Raw genomic sequence first — 9571 nt, forward strand, 5'->3', positions numbered from 1 at the left:
GAGTGGGGTGGGGTAGTGTGGTAGGGGAGTGGTGGAGTGGAGTGGGGTGGGGTAGTGGGGTGGGGTAGTGGGTTAGGAGAGTGGAGATGGGGAGTGGGGGTGCAGAGTGGTGTCAGGGAGAGTGGTAGGGGTGGGCTCTAAGGAGGTGGAGGGAAGGGGAGTGGGGAGGGGAGTTGGGGAGGGGAGTTGGAGAGGGAAGTGGGGTAGGGGAGTGGGTTGTTGGAGTGGCTGAGGGGAGTGGTGGATGGGAGTGGATGAGGGGAGTCGGGGAGGGGAGGGCAGTGAGGAGGTGGAGGAAAGGGGAGTGAGGCAAGGCAGTGGGGTTGGGGAGAGCAGTGAGGATTTGGCGGGAAGGGGAGTGGGGAGGGTAATGGGGAGGGGAGTGGGGGAAGGGTGTGTGATAGGTCAGTGGAGTAGGGGAGTGGGGTAGGGGTGTAGGGTAGGGGTGTGGGGTAGGGGAGTGGGGTAGGGGAGTGGGGGTGAGGAATGGGGGAGGGGAGTGGGGGAGGGGAGTGAGGTAGATGTATGGGAGAGGGGATAGAGGGAGTGGAATGGGGGAAGGGATTGGCGGGAAGGGAGTGGGGTAGGGTCGTGGGGGCGGTAACTGGTGGAGTGAGGTAGGGCAGTTTGAGACGGGAGTGGAGTGGGGGTGTGGGGTAGGGGAGGGCAGTGAGCAGGTGGAGGGAAGGGTAGTGACGTGGGGAATGAGAGAGGCGGTGGCGTAGGGGAGCTGGGTAGGGGAGGGCAGTGAGGAAGAGAATGAAGGGGAGTGGGGGAGGGAAGTTGGTTAGGGGAGTGGGGTAGGGGAGTGGGAAAGTGCAGTGGGAAAGGGGAGTGTGTAGGGGAGCGCAGTGAGGAGGTGGAGAGAAGGGGAGTGGGGGAGGGTATTGGGGTCGGAGTGTTGGGAAGCGGAGTTGGGTAGGGGTGTGGGTTACGGGTGTGGTGTCAGGGAGTGGGGTAGGGGAGTGTAGTAGCAGAGTGGGGTAGGGTCGTAGGGGAGCGAGTGGGGTAGGGGTGTGGGGGAGGCATGTGGGGTCGTGGAGTGGGGTAGGAGAGTTGTGGAGGGGAGTGCGGAAGGGGAGTGGGGGAGTGGAGCAGGGTAGGGAAGTGGGGTAGGGGAGTGGGGAAGGCTAGTGGGGGATGGGAGTGTGGTAGGGGAGGGCAGTGAAGAGGTGCTGGTAAGCGGAGAGGTGGACGGGAGTGGGGGGAGGGGAGTGGGGGAGGGGGTGGGGTAAGGAAGTGGGGCAGGGGAATGGGGAAGGGGAGTCGGGTAGTGGAGTTGGGTAGGGGAGTGATTTAGGGGATTGGGGCAGGGGAGCGCAGTGAGGAGGTGGAGGGAAGGGGAGTGGGGGAGTAGAGTGGGGGAGGTGTCTGGGGTAGGGAAGTTGGGTAGTGGAGGGCAGAGAGGAGGTATGGGAAGGGGAGTGGGGGAGGGGTGTGGGGTTGGAGAGTTGGGGTGCGGAGTGGGTTCGGGGAGTTGTGTCGGGGATTTGGGTGGGGGAGTGGGGGAGCAGAGTGGCGGAGGGGAGTGTGGTATGGGTGTGGTAACGGGGATTGGATAAGGGAGTCGGGTAGGGGAGTTGTGAAGGGGAGTGCGGTAGGTGAGTGAGGGAGCGTGGTGGGGGATAGGTGTGTGGTAGGGGAGGGAAGTGAGGAGGTGCAGGGAATCGGAGTGGTGGACGGGAGGGGAGTGGGGGAGGGGGTGGGGGAGGGGAGTGGGGGAGGAGAGTGGGGGAGGTGTCTGGGGTAGGGGAGTTGGGTAGTGGAGGGCAGAGAGGAGGTATGGGAAGGGGAGTGGGGGAGGGGTGTGGGGTAGGAGAGTTGGGGTGCGGAGTGGGGTCGGGGAGTAGTGTCGGGGATTTGGGTGGGGGAGTGGGGGAGCAGAGTGGCGGAGGGGAGTGTGGTATGGGTGTGGTAACGGGGGTTGATAAGGGAGTCGGGTAGGGGAGTAGTGAAGGGGAGTGCGGTAGGTGATTGAGGGAGCGTGGTGGGGGATAGGTGTGTGGTAGGGGAGGGAAGTGATGAGGTGCAGGGAATCGGAGTGGTGGACGGGAGGGGAGTGGGGGAGGGGGTGGGGTAGGGGAGTGGGGGAGGAGAGTGGGGGAGGTGAGTGGGGGAGGCGAGTGGGGGAGGCGAGTGTGAGGAGGGGAGTGGGGGAGGGGAGTGCGGTAGGGGTTTTGGCGTAGGGGATTTGGGGATGGGAGTGCGGGAGGGGAGTGGGGGAGGGGAGTGGGGGAGGGGAGTGGGGAGGGGAGTGGGGAGGGGTGTGGGGGAGGTTAGTGTGATGGGGAGTGGGGGAGGGGAGTGGGGGAGGGGAGTATGGGAGGAGAGTTGGGGAGGGTAGAGGGTTAGGGGAGTGAGGGAGTGGAGTGGGGGAGGGGAGAGAGGGAGGGGAGTGGGGGAGGGGAGTGGGGGAGAGGGGTGGAGTAGGGCAGTGGGGTATGGGATTAGGTGGGGGGAGCGGGCGAGGAGAGCTGGGGAGGGGGGTGGGGTAGGGGTGTGGGTAGCGGAGTGGAGGAGGGGAGTTGAGGCAGGGATTGAGGTGAGGAGTGGGGGAGGGGTATTGTGCTGGAGGGGAGTGGGGGAGGGGAGTGGGGGAGGGGATTGGGGGAGGGGAGTGGGAACCTGGGAGTGGGGGAGGGGAGTGGGGGAGGGTTGTGGGGGGTGAATGGGGAATGGGAGTTGGGAGGGGAGTGGGGGAGGGGAGTGGGGGAGGGGTGTGGGGGAGAGGAGTGGGGAGGGGAGTGGGGAGGGGAGTGGGGAGGGGAGTGGGGAGAGGCGTGATGCAGGGGAGTTGAGGAGGGGAGTTGAGGCAGGGGAGTTGAGGCGGGGAGAGGAGTGTGGGAGAGGAGTGAGGAGAGGAGTGGGGGAGAGGAGTGGGGTAGAGGAGTGGGGGAGGGGATTAGGGGACGGCGTGGGGGACGGGCGTGGGGGAGTGGGGTCGGGTTGTGGGGTCGGGGAGTGGGGTCGGGGTGTGGGGTCGGGGTGTGGGGACGGGGAGTGGGGTCGGCGAGTGGGGTCGGGGAGTGGGGTCGGCGAGTGGTGTCGGGGAGTGAGGGAGGGGAGCGCAGTGAGGAGGTGGAGGGAAGGGGATTGGGGGAGTGGAGTGGGAGAGGTGTCTGGGGTAGGGGAGTTGGGTAGTGGAGGGCAGTGAGGAGGTGGAGGGAAGGGGAGCGGGGAGGAGTGTGGGGTAGGAGAGTTGGGGAGTGGAGTGGGGTAGGGGAGTGAGGTAGGAGAGTGGGGTAGGGGTGTGATGCCGGGGAGTTTGGTAGGGGAGTGGGAGAGCGGAGTGGGGTGCAGAGTTGGGGAGGGGAGTGTGGTAGGGGAGTGTGGTAGGGGAGTGTGGTAGGGGAGTGTGGTAGGGGTGTGGTGACGTGGGGTTGGGTAGGGGAGTCGGGTAGGGGAGTTGTGGAGGGTTGTTGTGCAGGGGAGAGCAGTATGCGAGTGGGGGAGGGGATTTGGGGGAGGGGATTTGGGGTCGGGGATTTGGGGTGGGGGATTTGGGGTAGGGGATTTGGGGGAGTGGAGTGGGGAGGGGAGTGGGGGAGGGGAGTGGGGGAGGTGAGTGCGGGAGAGGAGTGGGGGAGTGGAGTGGGATAGGGAAGTTGGCTAGCTGAGTGAGGGAGCGTAGTGCGGGATAGGTGTGTGGTAGGGGAGGGCAGTGAGGTGGTGCAGGGAATTGGAGTGGTGGACGGGAGGGGAGTGGGGGAGGGGGTGGGGTAGGGGAGTGGGGGAAGCGAGCGGTGTAGGCGAGTGGGGGCGGGGAGGGGGAGGGGAGTGCGGTAGTGGTTTTGGGGTAGGGGATTTGGGGAGGGGAGTGGGGGAGGGGAATGATGAGGGGAGTGGGGAAGGTCAGTGGGGGAAGGGAGAGGGGAGGGGTGTGGGGGAGGTTAGTGTGGTAGGGGAGTGTGGTAGGGGAGTGGGGAGGGGAGCGGGCGAGGAGAGCTGGGGAGGGGGGTGGGGTAGGGGTGTGGGTAGCGGAGTGGGGGAGGGGAGTTGAGGCAGGGATTGAGGTGAGGAGTGGGGGAGGGGTATTGTGCTGGGGGGAGTGGGGGAGGGGATTGGGGGAGGGGAGTGGGAACCTGGGAGTGGGGGAGGGGAGTGGGGGAGGGTTGTGGGGGGGGAATGGGGAATGGGAGTTGGGAGGGGAGTGGGGGAGGGGAGTGGGGGAGGGGTGTGGGGGAGGGGAGTGGGGAGGGGAGTGGGGAGGGGAGTGGGGAGAGGCGTGATGCAGGGGAGTTGAGGAGGGGAGTTGAGGCAGGGGAGTTGAGGCGGGGAGAGGAGTATGGGAGAGGAGTGGGGGAGAGGTGTGGGGGAGGGGGTGGGGTAGGGGAGTGGGGGAAGCGAGTGGGGGAGGGTTGTGGGGTGGGAATGGGGAATGGGAGTTGGGAGGGGAGTGGGGGAGGGGAGTGGGGGAGGGTTGTGGGGTGGGAATGGGGAATGGGAGTTGGGAGAGGAGTGGGGGAGGGGAGTGGGGGAGGGGAGTGGGGGAGGAGTGTGGGGGAGGGGGTGGGGTAGGGGAGTGGGGGAAGCGAGTGGGGGAGGCGAGTGGGGGCGGGGAGGGGGAGGGGAGTGCGGTAGTGGTTTTGGGGTAGGGGATTTGGGGAGGGGAGTGGGGGAGGGGAATGATGAGGGGAGTGGGGAAGGTCAGTGGGGGAGGGGAGAGGGGAGGGGTGTGGGGGAGGTTAGTGTGGTAGGGGAGTGTGGTAGGGGAGTGGGGAGGGGAGTGGGGGAGGGGAGTGGGGGAGGGGAGTATGGGAGTAGAGTTGGGGAGGGTAGAGGTTTAGGGGTGAGGGAGGGGAGTGGGGGAGGGGAGTGGGGGAGGGTTGTGCGGTAGGGGAATGGGGAATGGGAGTGGGGGAGGGGAGTGGGGGAGGGGTGTGGGGGAGGGGAGTGGAGAGGGGAGTGGGGGAGGGGAGTGGGGGAGGGGAGTGGGGAGGGGCGTGATGCAGGGGAGTTGAGGAGGGGAGTTGAGGCAGGGGGGTTGAGGAGGGGAGTTGAGGCAGGGGAGTTGAGGCGGGCAGGGGAGTATGGGAGAGGGGTGGGGGAGAGGTGTGGGGCAGAGGAGTGGGGGAGAGGTGTGCGGAGAGGAGAGGGGAGGAGAGTGGGGTAGAGGAGTGGGGGAGGGGATTAGGGGAGGGCGTGGGGGACGGGCGTGGGGGAGTGAGGTCGGGTAGTGGGGATCGGGTTGTGGGGTCGGGGAGTGAGGTCGGGGAGTGGGGTCGGGGAGTGGGGTCGGGGAGTGAGGGAGGGGAGCACACTGAGGAGGTGGAGGGAAGGGGAGTGGGGGTGTGGAGTTGGAGAGGTGTCTGGGATAGGGGAGTTGGGTAGTGGAGGGCAGTGAGGAGGTGGAGGGAAGGGGAGTGGGGAGGAGTGTAGTGTAGGAGAGTTGGGAGCGGAGTGGGGTAGGGGAGTGGGGTAGGGGAGTGGGGTAGGGTGTGATGCCGGGGAGTTTGGTAGGGGAGTGGGAGAGCGGAGTTGGGGAGCGGAGTGGGGGAGGGGAGTGTGGTAGGGGAGTGTGGTAGGGGAGTGGTGACGGGGTTTGGGTAAGGGAGTCGGGTAGGGGAGTCGTGTCGGGGAGTTGTGGAGGGGGTTTGTGGAGGGGAGAGCAGTAGGCGAGTGGGGGAGGGGATTTGGGGGAGGGGATTTGGGGTGGGGATTTGGGGTAGGGGATTTGGGGTAGGGGATTTGGGGGAGGGGATTTGGGGGAGGGGAGTGGGGGAGGGGAGTGGGGGAGGGGAGTGGGGGAGAGGAGTGGGGGAGTGGATTGGGGGAGGGGTGTTGCGGAGAGGAGAGTGGAGAAGAGTGGGGTAGAGGAGTGGGGGAGGGGATTAGGAGAGGGGCGTGGGGGGAGGAGATTAAAGGGAGGGGAGTGGGGGAGGGGGTACGGGGAGTGGGGTCGGGGAGAGGGGTCAGGGAGAGGGGTGGGGGAGTGGGGTCGGGGAGTGGGGGAGGGGAGAGCAGTGAGGAGGTGGAGGGAAGGGGAGTGGGGGTGTGGAGTGGGGGAGGTGTCTGGGGTAGGGGAGTTGTGTAGTGGAGGGCAGTGAGGTGGTGGAGGGAAGGGGAGCGGGGGAGGAGGGTGGGTTAGGAAAGTTGGGGAGCGGAGTGGGTTAGGGGAGTGGGGTAGGGGTGTGATGCAGGGGAGTGGGGTCGGGGAGTGAGGGAGGGGAGCGCAGTGAGGAGGTGTAGGGAAGGGGCGTGGGGGAGTGGAGTGGGAGAGGTGTCTGGGGTAGGGGAGTTGGGTAGTGGAGGTCAGTGAGGAGGTGGAGGGAAGGGGAGCGGGGAGGAGTGTGGGGTAGGAGAGTTGGGGAGCGGAGTGGGGTAGGGGTGTAGAGTAGGGGAGTGGGGTAGGGGAGTGTGGTAGGGGTGTGGTGACGTGGAGTCGGGTAGGGGAGTTGTGGAGGGGGTTGTGGAGGGGAGAGCAGTAGGCGAGTGGGGGAGGGGATTTGGGGTAGGGGATTTGGGGGAGGGGATTTGGGGTAGGGGAGTGGGGGAGGGGAGTGGGGGAGGGGACTGGGGGAGAGGAGTGGGGGAGTGTAGCGGGGTAGGGAAGTGGGGTAGGTGAGTGAGGGAGCGTAGTGGGGGATAGGTGTGTGGTAGGGGAGGGCAGTGAGGTGGTGCAGGGAATCGGAGTGGTGGACGGGAGGGGAGTGGGGGAGGGGGTGGGGTAGGGGAGTGGGGGAGGCGAGTGGGGGAGGCGAGTTGGGGAGCTGAGTGGGGGAGGGGAGTGGGGGAGGGGAGTGCGGTAGGGGTTTTGGGGTAGGGGATTTGGGGAGGGGAGTGGGGGAGGGTAGTGGGGGAGGGGAGTGATGAGGGGAGTGGGGGGAGGGGAGTGGGGGAGGGGAGTGGGGAGGGGTGTGAGGAGGGGTGTGGGGGAGGTTAGTGTGGTAGAGGAGTGGGGGAGGGGAGTGGGGGCGGGGAGTATGGGAGGAGGGTTGGGGAGGGTAGAGGGTTAGGGCAGCGACGGAAGGGAGTTGGGGAGGGGAGTGAGGGAGTGGAGTGGGGGAGGGGAGTGAGGAAGGGGAGTTGAGGAGGGGAGTGGGGGAGGGGTGGTGGAGTAGGGGAGTGGGGTATGGGATTAGGTGAGGGGAGTGGGGGAGGAGAGTTGGGGAGGGGAGTGGGGTAGGGGTGTGGAGTAGGGGGGTGGGGGAGGGGAGTTGAGGCAGGGAGTGAGGTGAGGAGTTTGTGAGGGGTGTTGTGGTGGAGTGGAGTGGGGGAGGGGAGTGGGGGAGGGGAGTGGGAACCTGGGAGTGGGGGAGGGGAGTGGGGGAGGGGAGTGGGGGAGGGTTGTGGGGGAGAGGAACGGGGAATGAGAGTGGGGAGGGGTGTGGGGGAGGTGAGTGGGGGAGGGGTGTGGGGAGGGGAGTGGTGAGGGGAGTGGGGAGGGGAGTGGGGAGGGGCGGGATGCAGGGGAGTTGAGGAGGGGAGTTGAGGCAGGGGAGTTGAGGCAGGGGAGTTGAGGCGGGGAGGGGAGTGTGGGAGAGGAGTGGGGGAGAGGAGTGGGGCAGAGGAGAGGGGGAGGGGTGTTGCGGAGAGGAGAGGGGAGGAGAGTGGGGTAGAGGAGTGGGGGAGGGGATTAGGGGAGGGCGTGGGGGACGGGCGTGGGGGAGTGGGGTCGGGTTGTGGGGTCGGGGAGTGGGGTCGGGGAGTGGGGTCGGGGAGTGGGGACGGGGAGTGAGGGAGGGGAGCGCAGTGAGGAGGTGGAGGGAAGGGGAGTGGGGGAGTGGAGTGGGATATGTGTCTGGGGTAGGGGAGTTGGGTAGTGGAGGGCATTGAGGAGGTGAAGGGAAGGGGAGCGGGGAGGAGGGTGAGGTAGGAGAGTTGGTGAGCGGAGTGGGGTAGGGGAGTGGGGTAGGGGAGTGGGGTTGGGGTTTGGTGCCGGGGAGTTCGGTAGGGGAGTGGGAGAGCGGAGTGGGGGAGCGGAGTGGGGGAGGGGAGTGTGGTAGGGGAGTGTGGTAGGAGAGTGTGGTGGGGGAGTGGTAACGGGGGCTTGGGTAGGGGAGTCGGGTAGGGGTGTCGGGTCGGGGAGTTGTGGGGGGGGTTGTGGAGGGGAGAGCAGTAGGCGAGTGGGGGAGGGGATTTGGGGTAGGGGATTTGGGGTAGGGGATTTGGGGGAGGGGATTTGGGGAGGGGAGTGGGGGAGGGGACTGTGGGAGAGGAGTGGGGGAGAGGAGTGGGGGAGAGGAGTGGGGGAGGGGTGTTGCGGAGAGGAGAGGGGAGAGGATTGGGGTAGAGGAGTGGGGGAGGGGATTAAGGGAGGGGCGTGGGGGAGGAGATTAGGGGAGGGGCGTGGGGGAGGGGGGTCGGAGAGTGGGGTCTGGGAGTGGGGTCGGGGTTTGGGGTCGGGGAGTGGGGTCGGGGAGAGGGGTCGGGGAGAGGGGTCGGGGAGAGGGGTAGGGGAGTGAGGGAGGGGAGTTGATGAGGGGAGTGGTGACGGGGGGTTGGGTAGGGGAGTCAGGTATGGGAGTTCTGGAGGGGGGTTGTGGAGAGGAGAGCAGTAGGCGAGTGGGGGGGGGGGATTTGGGGTAGGGGATTTGGGGGAGGGGATTTGGGGGAGGGGATTTGGAGAGGGCAGTGGTGGAGGGGAGTGGGGGAGGGGAGTGGGGTGGAGTGTGTTGGTGGTTAGTGTGGGAGGGGAGTGGGGGAGAGGAGTGGGGGAGAGGAGTGGGGGAGTGGTTTGGGGGGGAGAGGGGAAGCGGAGTGGGGGAGGGGAATGGGGGAGGGGTGTTGCGGAGAGGAGAGGTGAGGAGAGTGGGTTAGAGGAGAGGGGAGGAGAGTGGGGTAGAGGAGTGGGGGAGTGCATTAGGGGAGGGGATTAGGGGAGGGGCATGACGGTGGGGTAGAGGAGTGGGGGAGTGGGGTTGGGGAATGGGATGGGGAGTGGGGAGTGGGGTAGGGTGAGTGGGGGAGGGGAGTGAGGTAAGGGAGTGGGGGAGGGGAGTGGGGGAGGGGAGTGGGGGAGGGGAGTGTGGTAGGGGTGTGGTGACGGGGGGTTGGGTAGAGGAGTCAGGTAAGGGAGTTGTGGAGGGGACTGCGGTCTGCGAGTGGAGTGGGGGAGGGGATTTGGGGGAGGGGATTTGGGTTACGGAATTTGGGGTAGGGGAGTGGGGGAGGGGAGTGGGGGAGGAGTGTGCGGAGGAGTGTGGGGAGGAGTGTGGGGGAGGTTAGTGAGGGAGGGGAGTGGGGGAGTGGAGTGGGGGAGGGGAGTGTGGTAGGGGGTGTGGTGACGGGGGGTTGGGTAGGGGAGTCGGGTGGGGGAGTTGTGGAAGGGAGTGCGGTATGCGGGTGTAGTGGGGGAGGGGATTTGGGGGAGGGGATTTGGGGGAAGGGATTTGGGGTAGGGGACCTGGGGTAGGGGAGTGGGGGAGGACTTTGGGGAGGAGTGTGGGGAGGAGTGTGGGGAGGAGTTTGGGGGAGGTTAGTGTGGGAGGTTAGAGTGGGAGGGAAGTGGGGGAGGAGAGTGGGGAGGGGAGTGGGGGAGGGGAGTTGGGGAGGGGAGTGGGTTAGGGAAATGGGGGAAGGTAGTGGGTCAGGGGAGTGAGGGAGGGGAGTTGGGGAGGGGAGTTAGGGA

Source organism: Heterodontus francisci, unplaced genomic scaffold (assembly GCF_036365525.1).
Source record: "Heterodontus francisci isolate sHetFra1 unplaced genomic scaffold, sHetFra1.hap1 HAP1_SCAFFOLD_85, whole genome shotgun sequence".
Taxonomy (NCBI): domain Eukaryota; kingdom Metazoa; phylum Chordata; class Chondrichthyes; order Heterodontiformes; family Heterodontidae; genus Heterodontus; species Heterodontus francisci.